The following is a 12093-nucleotide window of genomic DNA, read 5'->3' on the forward strand; positions in this document are numbered from 1 at the left end:
AGCTAAATCCGTTCCCTTTCCAAAGTCAGAAAAGAAATGAGCTTCCAAATAAGAATGTTAAATTTTTTTTTTCCCCCCTTTTCTTTTCTTTTTAGTAAGTATCTCATCAAAAATAAAAATATGGGATGTGTAGCAGGCCTCCTATTGCGTATCTGTATTAAATGGAAAATGAATGATTATTATTTACCTTTTTTAGCATAATAATAGATTTTTTTTTTTTAATGATACAAACTTTATAAAGTATGCAGCTATTTTGCCACGTCTCAAATTGAATAATCCAATCATTTATATTTAATTTTCTTAATATTTTTAATTTTGCTTATGCTGATAGTATAATATATTTAAGGAGAGGGTTCCCTAAAAGGCATTGTAACCCTTGTGTCAACATGAGACCATTAGGAGCACATATGAAAGCATCAACAGTGGTGAGATTTTCGCCTTTTTTGAAGGGTGGAGTGATTATTTTGCCTCGACTATGTCCAGACGTAGGGGTCACACTACCTTAGAAGTTTTTTTTTTAATATTTTATAATTCTTTAGATATTATATTAATCATGAAAAAGTAAGAATTTTTTTTTTTTTTTTTTTTAATAGATTCAATGTAGTAATAAAACAAATTTCTCTTAGAACGTGTTGGAGGGAGACGGCTAATTTCAGAAATGAAAAGAAACTTGATATTATTAACCTTTTGCTAAAGGCATAACTTGGTGGATTGAGATTCTTTGTAGCGTACATCAATCTGTAGTGCAGATTTAACGATCAGGAACGTCTTAGACTATGTATTTGAGTTTTTTTTTTTGTTGCTGGATGATATGCTACACGCCTATGTACATTACAGAGAAACCCGATCCTAACTTGACAAAGATCTCATACAAAGATGGTAAATCCCACTAAAAGAAAGTACTAGTCCATGAGCCAAGATTTTAAAACTCTGGACTAGTCTTTGACCAGCATCAATTTGCATCAACTTTGAACGGCCTTGTTCTCTTCCCTTGCTGCAATTTGGCACGAAAGAAATCTAATTGAAGGGAAGAAAAGAAACTTAGCCATTATTTTAAGCATTATAAAAGGGGACATCCACTTCATATGTAGCAGTCATAAATTTTCTACTAAGTCCTTTGAAGACCTCATCCAGTGCAGAAGATTGCAACTTACAATGTCCTCTCAATGCCCAATTCCCATCTTGGAAGTTTACTAGTGTAAGCCCATGCGTGATTGGGTGAAACTAAACACAAACAGTTGCTCTCTTGGTAATCCAGGGCATGCAGGAGGGGGAGGAGTGTTCAAAGATCATGATGGAAGGATGCTTCTCAGTTATCAGACTTTCTCGGTGTCACTGACAGTTTCAGTGTGGAAATTTGGAGTATAATTAAGGGGATTTCACTTGCTCGTGATAGGAATATCCATTGCCTTTGGATTGAGTCTGACTCTTCTACGACTGTTGGGCTCTTCCACCATAGGCTTATTCCTTGGTTTGTTTGTCAGGAATTGAGTCGCCTTCTCAATTATCTAAATAGTATTATTTGGAAGTTCTCGCATTGTTAAAGAGAAGCTAATCTGATTGTGGATTATTTGGCTAAGGAAGCAGCCAAGACTGGGACCTCTTCTGACGATGTTATTCTCCCTCGTCGTATCATGAGTGAGTTGTTTTTTGATGAGGCAGGCAGAACTAGATTTAGATTTATGAGATAGCGGTTGTGAGTCTCTGCTGATGGCACTACCAAAGGTGGAGGCTCACTTCTAGCTTATAGCTTGTAATATATTTTTCCTTTTTTCTCAATTTTAATATATTCTGATCTTCTAGCAAAAAAAAAGAAACTCAGATAGATTTACCTATGCTTTAAAATAAATATCAGTTTTTATTATGTTTTTACCCTGGGCATACCTATGTATCAGTTTCAGATTAGATCGATCAATTTTGATATGGATCCGATCTAGCCAATACTAGTATGGGGTTGCATCCACACATAGAAGGGATGAAATGACCACCCTACCCTAGTGAAAGGTAAAAATGCAGATACAATAAGCTGAATAGTATTAGGCCGTGTTTGGTAGTCATTCAATTTCAGAAATGATGTTTCACGTCAAAAACATAATTTTCAGTTTATGTGCCAAAATGTCGTTTTAAAACAAAAAAAATGGTGTTTGGTGAACCTGTTTCATGAACGATTACCCTAGTTTTCACTTATTTTTTGTATTTGGAGTGAAATGGAATTGATGGAACAAGGTTCTGTTGTTCTATCATTTTGCGTTTCTAACGTTTTTTCCCCCTTTTTGTTAAAAAAAATAATAAAAAAGGAAAAAACACGAAATTGACACCAAATACTTTATTCCGTTTTTCCTTTTTTTTTTCCACATAATGAAAAATGCCAAATTTTTTTTTTTTTTGAATGACTACCAAACACAGGCTAAAGCAATTCAATTCTAGTTATGAAAATTTACACCCAATAATTGGTTAAGGTTATTTTTGAACCGATTAAAACTGATAAATACTTAAAGCTTTGTCTAAATTCACACCCTAAACAATTTACAGGTATTCAAACATAGGCTCCCAATCTTTACCAGAAAAAAAAAAAATTACATAGGTTATGTTTGGTTGCAAGGGGAATTAAAGGGAAGTGAAATTTTCGTACTTAAAAATGAAATATATGTAATCATTACCACATGTGACTATATCGTTGCTTAAAATCATTTTATATTTGGTTATAAAATTTCACTTTACTTTACATCCAGAACCCTTTGCTATAATATGTAAAATAAAAATTACATGTAAAATATATAATTACCAAATATGGTTAAAAAAATCAAGTAGTTTATATAATCACATTGAATCACATGGGATAATGATTATAAATATTCTTTTTTTAAGTATAAAAATTTCACTTTTCTTTATATTCCCCTTGCAAGTAAACGGAGCCATAGGTTCCTGCTTGGCATTTCTGTATGCGCTTACATCTGTTCAAGCCTAGAGTGGGATTTTTTTATGGGCTTACATATATTCAAGTCCAGTGTGGGATTTCTTTATGGGCTTACATTTGGTCATACATAGGTTCCCAATTAGACCAGAAATCATAAATTGGTCATTTTCTTCAACTGAATTATTTTCAAATTGTTTAATCGAAACTGATTAACAAACCAAAACAAATGATAACCATATACTTGTATTCTTATTTCAAGAAAGAAGAAAGTAAGAAAGTCTTCAACTTTTGCGTATTCTCACTTCAAGAAAGAAGAAGAAGAAACACTACTCTGGTTTTTCTGGGTTTGCTTGCTTTGAAACCCAGGAAAGAAAACAGACTAAAAAAATCTACAGAGAACACGCATTTGGAAAGAGGATCGATTCTCCATAGAGGGGGTTCAAGTGTATTGCCGATGTATTTGGCTCTTTGAAACTTAAGCCTGTTAGACCACACGATCTTCAAAAACCACGTGTCGAGCTACTATGCCGCACTAAACGATCTGCAGTGCAAGAGTGCGCTACAGAGGACCAGGTCGCTGCAGATAACCACGCCATCTCATCTCATACCATTCATGGTGTGTAGAAACTGTTGGTGTATGATGTCTTGTATTCCGTCACAGTTTAATCCAGGGAGTACTGGTGCAGCACCTAGACAAGCAAGACGGCGGTCTCACTAGTCGGTTAGCGAGCCGTGGGGGTTGCAAGGGGGGCAGGAGGCCCCCCTGCATAGCAAGGTGTGTAGGGGGCTGCAGCCCCCCGCTCGAATTTTTTATTTGAGGGCAATTGTGTACTTTCCGGATTAGGGTTTTTTCGCTATGTATTTGTAGCGAGGGTTTCTTTCTCTGTAATGCAAGCAATACTGAGAGGTGTGAGGACGAGCGTTGTAACCCTATTCTCCATTGATAGTGAAGCAGGATCTTATCTCATCGGGGACGTAGGCAACCTTGCCAAACCTCGTAAAATCCGTGTACATTGTTTGTTTTGTTTTTTCCATTATCTTCTGCATCGTTTTAGGGTTGCGTTTCTACAAATTGGTATCAGAGCTCTAGGTTTTCGTTTTCTATGGTTTACTATCACGATGGCAGGGAAGGGATCGAATGTCAAGTATGATATCGAGAGGTTTAATGGGAAGAGCAATTTCACCCTCTGGTGTCAAAGGATGAAGGTTCTTCTGATACAGTAGGGTTTAGCGAAAACGTTGTTGGGGAAGTCAAAGAAACCTGTAAAAATTAATGACGAAGATTGAAAAGAGATGGAGGAAAAGGCAGTAAGTGCTATTCGATTAAATCTTTCTGATGACGCCCTACAATATATTATGGGTATCGAATCTGCACTACAGTTATGGTCGAAACTTGAAAGCATCTACATGATGAAGTCCTTAACGAACAAGTTATTCGTGAAGAAGCAATTGTATTCTCTACAAATGGAGGAAGGTACGGATCTATTAGAGCATCTTAACATGTTTAATCAGATCGTAAGTAAAACTTGCAAACCTGGAGGTTAAGATCAGGATGAAGACAAGGTGTTACTATTGCTATCGTCGCTCTCAGAATCATATGATCACCTAGTAACGATTCTCTTGTACGGGAAGGAGACCCTTGAGATGGATGAAGTCGCAGCTGCCCTCATGTCCAATAAAACAAGGAAGAAGACAGGTAGTACGAAATCTCAAGGAGAAGGTTTTTTCGGAGGTGAGGCTGAATGCAGGGTTGAGCAAGAGATTTTGGGTAGAAACAGTGAACATGGCATGTTTCCTCATCAATAGGTCTCCATCAAAGGCGATTGATTGTAAAATTCCTGAAGAGGTATGGACAGGAAAACCAGTAGATTATTCTATTCTAAAAATATTTGGTTGTCCAGCCTATGCGCATGTTGAGAGTGAGCAGCGTTCCAAGTTAGACTTAAAGTCTAAGCAGTGTATCTTTATTGGTTTTAAGAAAGGTGTAAAGGGATTCAAGTTGTGGGATCCAAGTTCACAGAAAATTGTGGTTAGCAGAAACGTTGTGTTTGATGAGTCTCATATAGTGAAGTTAAATTACAATTCACAAGTAGTTGATGAAAATAAAGAAGGTTCTAGTGTGCAGGTGGAGTTAGGTGAGTTAGAAACAACAAGAGAGAATGAATCATTAAGTGACTTACCAGGACAACAGGAACCAGTAGAAGTTCCCTATACTGTGGCAAAGGGTAAAGGGAAGTGTACTCACAAAGCACCTATGAGATACGGGTTTGAGGACATGGTTGCCTATGCTCTCACTATAGGTACAGGTGATCCATCTTCCCACCATGATGCTTTGAGTGATGCATAGCATGATAAATGGATGACAGCTATAATGGAGGAAATGGAATCTCTACAGAAGAACAAGATTTGGGAGATTGTGGAAAAATCCAAGAGAAGAAAAATCATTGGGTGTAAATGGGTCTTTCGTAAGAAAGAGGCAGCATCTGAGAAGGAGCGTGAAAGGTATAAGGCTAGACTATAATGAAATATTCTCTCCAGCGGTGAAACACACTTCAATTAGGGTACTACTTACTTTGGTGGCCATGTATGATTTAGAGCTTGAACAACCTGATGTGAAAACTGTATTTCTTCATGGTGACTTGGAGGAACAGATTTACATGGTACAGCCTGAAGGTTTCAAGGTGCAGGAAAAGGAAGACCATGTTTGTCTGCTTAAGAGGTCACTTTATGGCCTTAAGCAATCTCCTAGGCAGTGGTACAAGCGCTTTGATTCCCACATGATGAAGATTGGCTACACAAGAAGTGAGTATGATAGTTGTGTTTATTATAAAGTGTCAAGTGATAATTCCATTATTTTGTTGATGCTTTATGTTGATGACATGCTCATTGCTACAAAGAACAAATATGATATAGTCTCTTTGAAGTCTTTGTTTAGTGCTGAATTTGAGATGAAGGATCTTGGTGCTGCTAAGAATATCCTTGGCATGGAAATCCTTAGAGATAGAAATGCAGGTAAACTTTAGGTAACTCAGAAGAGGTATATTGAAAAGGTGCTAGAGCGCTTCAATATGGAAAAGGCTAACCCGGTTAGCACTCCGTTAGCTGGCCACTTCAAGTTATCTGAAAGGGAATGACCTACAACACATGAGGAGGTGGAGCAGATGTCTCAAGTCCCTTATGCAAGCGCAGTTGGGAGTCTCAAGTATGCTATGGTTTGTAGCAGGCCGGATCTGTCTCATACAGTCAGTGCTGTTAGCAGATATAGGTGTTATGTTCAGGTAAGGAGCATTGGAATGCAGGTAAGTGGATCTTCAGATATTTGAGCAAGACTAAAGATATAGGTGTTATGTTCAGTGGCAAGGGAAGTTCTACAGAATTGGCAGGTTATGTTGATTCTGACTATGCTGATGATTTAGACAAGAGGAGGTCTACTACATGATATGTATTTACATTGGTTGGTGGACCTATATCATGGAGGGCGATGCTTTAGTCTACAATTGCATTGTCCACTATAGAGGCAGAGTACATGGCAGCAGTTGAGGCTGCCAAGGAAGGAGTCTGGTTGGCTGGACTGGTTCTTGAGTTGGGGTTGGAGCAAGGAGGTACAGTGTTACATTGTGATAGTCAGAGTGCCATACATCTTGCAAAGAATCAGGTGTTTCATGCAAGGACAAAGCATATTGATGTGAGATTTCACAAGATTAGGGAGCTTGTGTCAGAAGACAGTATTCACTTGAGAAAAATTCATACAGATCTCAATCCTGCAGATATGTTTACAAAGCTAGTTACTACAGAGAAGTTTGAGTCCTTTTTGGACTTGATTAATATTACTCATTATTGAAGATGAGGGACGCACCAAACAGGTGCGGGTTTGTACCTCTAATGAGGTACAATGATGAAGACGTCTACAAGTTATCTTTACAGGAAGCTCGACAGAATTCAAGCCAAGGTGGAGATTGTTGGTGTATGATGTCTTGTATTCCATCGCAGTTTAATCCAAAGAGTACTGGTGTAGCACCTAGACAGGCAGGACAGTGGTCCCGCTAGCCGGTTAGTGAGCCGTGGGGGTTGTAAGGGGGGCAGGAGGCTCCCCTGCATAGCAGAGGTGTAGGGGGGCGCAGCCCCCCCGCTCGAATTTTTTATTCGAGGGCAATTGTGTACCTTCCGGATTAGGGTTTTTTCACTATATATTTGTAGCGATGGTTTCTTTCTCTGTAATGCAAGCAATACTGAGAGGTGTGAGGATGAGCGCTGTAACCCTATTCTCCATTAATAGTGAAGCAGGATCTCATCTCACCGGGGATGTAGGCAACCTTGCCGAACCTCGTAAAATCCGTGTGCATTGTTTGTTTTGTTTTTTTCCATTATCTTCTGCATCATTTTAGGATTGCGTTTCTATAGGAGCCACACTATGTGGATGGTGTGAGATGGATTGGGGTGATTACCCGTAGGGTGAGGAACCTGACTTGTGTATCCTGGCCATTGCAAGGACCTGTAATCCATTTTGAGAAATAACGTATGCTCCACATCCGTATATCTTGGCAACTTATATAGGAACTGCTTGCGTCTTTACATTTAATCTGTCGATATGAATTCTACCAAAAAAAAAAAACTATAGATAAGATTGTGTCTTTACATTAACTTACTGGGTACTGCTGGTCAATAGTCAGACATTCAGACTACTGGGCATTAGTAGGACCAATGGATACCTACTCCTATATGCAACACACACACTCCCCAAATATGACAGAGCTGATCCCACGACCTCTTCACTTGGACGTTGACTCTTCAACTGAAACTGCCACCATTAGGCTAAGATGATGTTTATGAAAATAGGGGAACCCATTTGCTATATTTCCTTTTGTAATGTTCCTGTTCTCTTTCTATCTCCTTTTTCATGTTTTGTCTGTGACCTTTTTGCTCGAGAGTGTAAATAGTTTGGCCCTTGTAATAATCTATAGTATCTTTATCTAGAATCTCCTTAGAATTTTTATTTTCATATTTTATCTTCTTTGATGGTTTTTCAGTTTTTAAAAGATAAATTCATGAACTCAGTATAAATCTAAGGAGAAATCAGATATTTGATTAGCTTAAGAAATAATTTTTATTGAGGGTTTAATCATGATTCTTTATTTTCAAATAATATTAAATTGATAAGATGCTCTAAGTTCTTATTGGATGAATAAATAAATATATTAAACCAAAAGGAAGGGGGAAAACAAGAAAAAGAAAGAAAAAAAAATTACATGACAAGGATGCCAGCAAGAGGCACTATGCCTTGAACAAACCAACAATACAACGATTGCCGAAAAATCAAAACTAGAACAACCAAATTACATTACAAATTTTCAAGGGACATCAGATTTTTCAATCAAATAAGCGAAGAAAATAGAAGGAAAATCTAATGCGGTGACTTTCTGCCTACGCCAGCGAAGACTTGAATGTCTTCCAAATAAAGCTCTTCCTCTTTTTGCCTCAAATCTTGCGTTTCCTCTAAAGTATTAGTTTGATCACCTCCTCAGTATCAACTAAAGAGGTTGCATGCCAGTCCGTAATATGTAGGAATGATAATCTTTCCTCTGAATCCATCTTATTATTGGGCTTTGAAAATCTAATAGGCTTTGAAAGGTACTCCGCATCTAATTAGTTTCTAGTGCCTAACTTTTCTTTATATACCAATACTTGATTCGTTCAGATATATACCTTGAACTTTTAACGCTTCAATATCTATTTCTACAGCTCATGGTAGAAATACTGATGGGCTAGGAATGCCTTATTTTATGCTTTAGATTTAAATTCCTAGTCCCTCTTGCATCGTGTGGAGGTAGCTCTCCAACTTTGTTTTAGCCTTTCTTGATACTCTTAACACCAATGTGGAAAGCATACCATCACAAGGTTAAGTATAGAGTGATTAACAAAATTAAAGTTCTTTCTCCCATTATTATTTTCTTTTTATTCGTGCGAAGTTTCTATTAATATACTTGAATAAAGAATGTTAAACCTAGGTTAGACTGCCTAATGGTATTGGACTGTGTTGAGGGAAAAACCATATCTATCTTTATAATTGGGTCAAATTTTTTATTGAAGATAATTTAGCCAATTTTCATGAAGGCCCATAAAAATTCAGATTTTTTTTGGGGTGGGGTGGGGGGGAGTTGGGTGGTGGGGTCGGTGGGGAGAGGCTATGTCAAGAATAGAATCAAACTAGGGTCAAACTAGAACCAAAGCCTCCAGTGGCCGAGGACTTGGTCAAAACTTTTCTATTAAATTTCTTGCCTTGATGAAGAGATTTTGTATTCCCAAAAATTAAATGCATTTTGCATCCAATATGCACTGATTTATTTTCTTTTTATATTTGTAATTGTCGAATTCATAAGAAAATTGATTTTTCAATGCATTCCCAATAGGTGGGTAAGTGATTTTCTCCTCGACAATTATTGGAATATTTGCCTTCCATCTTCTTCATTGCCAATGCCAACTATTAATTAGATCTTGAAAATTCTCATCACTAATGATTTTGACGGATGCCATCAAGGGTAGGTCTCCAAAAGAAAATTTTAAACTTGGGATGAATTTTGAGTTTTCAGAAGAAATGCCATCATTGCAAGCAGGTAGATAAGCATATAACCTATGAGAGATACCCAAAAGAGTTATCAATATCAATAGAACATGAATATTTTACAGCTAATTTGGTGGTTAATTCCTCGGGTCTTTAAATGGGTGCACCACCATCCCTATTAAGGATATGTGCTTAGGAAATGGATTGATATTGACCATACATGTGTTTATTCAGACTCAAGGCGACTCTGCTTGGCATGTCTTCCTTTCTTGCAAGCTCACAAAAAGAATTTGGGCTAGTAGATTACTAGTGTTAAGAATTGGAACTTAAATGATAACACTTTCCCATTCCTGATTATGTTTTTTTCCTCTTTTAGACTGGAGGGGTATCCGAATTCTTTAAAATTTTCATAAGGGAAATTTCCTTGTACCATCCTAAAAATCTTCATAATTCCTTATAACCCTTAAAAAGGAAAATAATATTCACTGCACCCTTAATTTTTAACATTAACATTTTTGACCTTGTTATAAACCTCTATGTAACAACATATTCCCATGGGTGGGAAACCCACAAAATTAAGTGGGACCCACCACCACCTTCTTCTTTTTCTTCTTTTCGCCCAAGTCTTCTTGTGGACGAAGACAGGTGTAAATCTCCTGGGAGCATGCTGATCCTATCCCAATTTGGAGCAGAGCCGCAACACAGAATGAAGAAAGGTCCAAATTTCAGTGAAAAATCTCCTACTAATGGTTCATCGATTTGCATAGATTTCTTCTCAAAAAAACATAAGAATGCTCAGAGACAAAAAGAATGGAGAGCGATTACGAAGCTATACTGAACTTCCTCGTTGAAACTTTGAATTCCTTCTACTGATCTGCTAGTTAGTACCTGTAGCTTATAAGACAGTCAAGATCTGAGGTTTTCCTTTGAGGATCCACATGGACATGTCCCTGCAAATGAGGAGGCTTAGCAGAGCAGAAAAAAAAAAAAAACTCAAAATTCCTAAAATCCCCAAGTCGTCTCTTCGCAAGAGGAAGCTTTCTCTGTAAAACAGAAACATATTACTTTATAGGGAAAAAACGAGAAAAAAAAAAACTCAAAATTGCTAAAATCCCCAAGTCGTCTCTTCCAGTTTCTCTTGTTTTGGAACCTAACCCCTTGCCCGTTTCTTCTTTTACTTCTTCATCTCTGTTCCCATTGATTGGAACAGTGGTATTCTCTCGCCATTGAACCCCCAGCCCTTCCTTCGATTCGTCTTAGTTCTTAGTCTATAGCAGCAACGAATCTCCATTCATAGATAATTGCAGCGGTGGACGGCGAATCTCTTCTTTGGAAGCCTTTGTTCACCTTATCTTCTCTTCTCTATAAGCCTTTGTTCACCCTTTGCTATGATGAGGGCTTGTCTCATCACAGAAGTTTCAGCAACTCCCACAAACATATTCTTGGAATTATAAATTTTTTTTCACGATTACCTGCCACCAAGCTTTTCGGATTGCGAAGAAACCTTGGTTCCGTCAATTCACTTTGAATGGCCACAGCGACTCAATAGCAGCTGCGAAGCAGCAGAACTCAAAAAATCATTTGCTGCTTCACCTGCGGAATCGGAACAGAGAGGGTCGAATCTTCTTCGTCATCAGCTGCTTTCTTCTTCCTCTTCCTCTTCCTCTTCCTATTTTCTTCGTAGGTAATCGGAGCAGAGGTAGGGTTGTCGAAGCTACTTCACATCCCAGGTAAAAGAGGTTATTGTCCTTTACTAATTAAGGTCAAGGGTATATAAGGGTAAGTTTACACACCCATAAGGGTAGTTCGATCATTTAGATAATATGTAACTGTTGACATCATCACTTAACGCTCAATTCTAACGGAATGAATTTATTTTCATTTTCTGATTAATGTGAGGGATATACAAGCTCTTACTTTTATTTTTGGGGGTCACATGGAATTATGGAGATTTTTAGGGGTGATTCAAGAAAATTTCTCTTTTCATAATATCCTGATATTTCATTCTAAGACTAAACACAATCCTTCTCAAATCCTAACCAACATTAACCGATGGGTAAAGGAATTGTCTCTTCTCAGTGGCTCTTCAAAACCTCTTGAAATCCAATCAAACTTATTGGATTTTCCCATATTTTTCCCAAAACCACCCCTTTATTTTACCATACAATTTTAATTTGTACAAATACTTCTAACACTGTTAGCGGTACTTCAGCCTGGGATTATGGAATCCCTTCCAGGGTAATATTGTTTTAATCCATTATGAATGTATGACGATAGGAAAAACTATTGAAGCAGATACCAAGAGCTTTCTCCAGGAATTAAAGAAAGCGAAAGATCTTAAGGATGGGATGTGACTAAAGTCTGGAGCGATTCTAAAATCTTGCATAACCTTGTCGCAAAAACTAACAAATACTTGTGGCCATGGAGCTCAATCCCCTTATTTTTGGACGTCTACAAGTCAATCCCTTTGATATATTTTAGGCTTCAACCTTTGAACGATCTTGTTATTCTATTCAAGCAATTAGCTTATCTTGCTATGCTCAGAATAAATAGGACTTTTGAAAAGGGAACCTTTGTGGATGTAATTAAACTTTTTTAATTCTTAGTCCTTTTTCTA

At 37.5% G+C, this 12093-nt stretch overlaps 1 long non-coding RNA gene across 1 annotated transcript; it reads right to left on the bottom strand.

Moving 5' to 3' along the window:
• Positions 1-9927: 9927 nt before the first annotated feature.
• On the bottom strand, positions 9928-11219 carry LOC122070045. The gene is made up of 2 exons (XR_006137645.1): positions 10949-11219; positions 9928-10426 (listed from the first exon to the last, which is right to left on the bottom strand). It is a non-coding gene; the product is annotated as an uncharacterized LOC122070045 (long non-coding RNA).
• Between the last annotated feature and the right edge of the window lie 874 nt (positions 11220-12093).

This window comes from Macadamia integrifolia, unplaced genomic scaffold (genome assembly GCF_013358625.1).
Source record: "Macadamia integrifolia cultivar HAES 741 unplaced genomic scaffold, SCU_Mint_v3 scaffold812, whole genome shotgun sequence".
Lineage (NCBI taxonomy): Eukaryota > Viridiplantae > Streptophyta > Magnoliopsida > Proteales > Proteaceae > Macadamia > Macadamia integrifolia.